The sequence below is a fragment of the Panulirus ornatus genome, chromosome 30, assembly GCF_036320965.1.
Source record: "Panulirus ornatus isolate Po-2019 chromosome 30, ASM3632096v1, whole genome shotgun sequence".
Classification (NCBI taxonomy): Eukaryota; Metazoa; Arthropoda; class Malacostraca; order Decapoda; family Palinuridae; genus Panulirus; species Panulirus ornatus.
The window spans coordinates 11,817,501-11,819,167 of NC_092253.1; positions in this window are offsets into that span (position 1 = coordinate 11,817,501).

Here is a 1,667-nt window from a genome sequence, read left to right on the forward strand (position 1 = left end):
GGAACTCAATTTGATGTAATGTTATACTGTACCTTGAAGACAGTGTAGGTTGGGGTGGTGCCGTCTGTGAGGAGGATAACCGAGCAGCGAGGCTTTGACGCCGCCTCCAACACGGCGACCACCGCCTCGACTGAACCACTGAACACGTTCATTTTTCCTGAGATGCAAAATTTAGGAAAGGTTGCTGTTCATTGACTAAAATACACAAGACCAACATTTATATTTATATTCATATTTATACTCTCTTGTAACATATCACATCAAAAGTGATATATCTAAACACGTAAAGTATTTTGACCGCAGTACTTATTTCAACAATGTAATTGTTATCAAATCCAGTGATTATATTTAACACAGGAATATCAAATAAAGCTTTACTTGTTCTCTGTATAATTCAAATGCATCTAAAGGCCAAATATCATTCAACAAAACTATATGAAATAATGGTAAGAATGTGTAAAATTACTTACAGGCTTACGAATTGTGGGAGGGCCACTTAATCACGTGGCAGAGCAAGATGTTATATTAGGTTAGGTAACACATACACAGATATATATATATATATATATATATATATATATATATATATATATATATATATATATATATATATATATATATATATATATATATATATATATATATATATATATATTCACTGAGAACCAATCACTTTCCTCTCTTCCTACACGTACACATGCCTTACATCCTCGATAAAATTTTTTCACTGCTTCTAACAACTTGCCACCCACACCATATATTCTTAATACCTTCCACAGAGCATCTCTATCAACTCTATCATATGCCTTCTCCAGATCCATAAATGCTACATACAAATCCATTTGCTTTTCTAAGTATTTCTCACATACATTCTTCAAAGCAAACACCTGATCCACACATCCTCTACCACTTCTGAAACCACACTGCTCTTCCCCAATCTGATGCTCTGTACATGCCTTCACCCTCTCAATCAATACCCTCCCATATAATTTACCAGGAATACTCAACAAACTTATACCTCTGTAATTTGAGCACTAACTCTTATCCCCTTTACCTTTGTACAATGGCACTATGCACGCATTCCGCCAATCCTCAGGCACCTCACCATGAGTCATACATACATTAAATAACCTTACCAACCAGTCAACAATACAGTCACCCCCTTTTTTTAATAAATTCCACTGCAATACCATCCAAACCTGTTGCCTTGCCGGCTTTCATCCTCCGCAAAGCTTTTACTACCTCTTCTCTGTTTACCAGTGAATGTAGATTTGCGGCAGGGGTGTGTGATGTCTCCATGGTTGTTTAATTTGTTTATGGATGGGGTTGTTAGGGAGGTGAATGCAAGAGTTTTGGAAAGAGGGGCAAGAATGAAGTCTGTTGTGGATGAGAGAGCTTGGGAAGTGAGTCAGTTGTTGTTCGCTGATGATACAGCGCTGGTGGCTGATTCATGTGAGAAACTGCAGAAGCTGGTGACTGGGTTTGGAAAGTGTGTGAAAGAAGAAAGTTAAGAGTAAATGTGAATAAGAGCAAGGTTATTAGGTACAGTAGGGTTGAGGGTCAAGTCAATTGGGAGGTAAGTTTGAATGGAGAAAAACTGGAGGAAGTAAAGTGTTTTAGATATCTGGGAGTCGATCTGGCAGCGGATGGAACTATGGAAGCGGAAG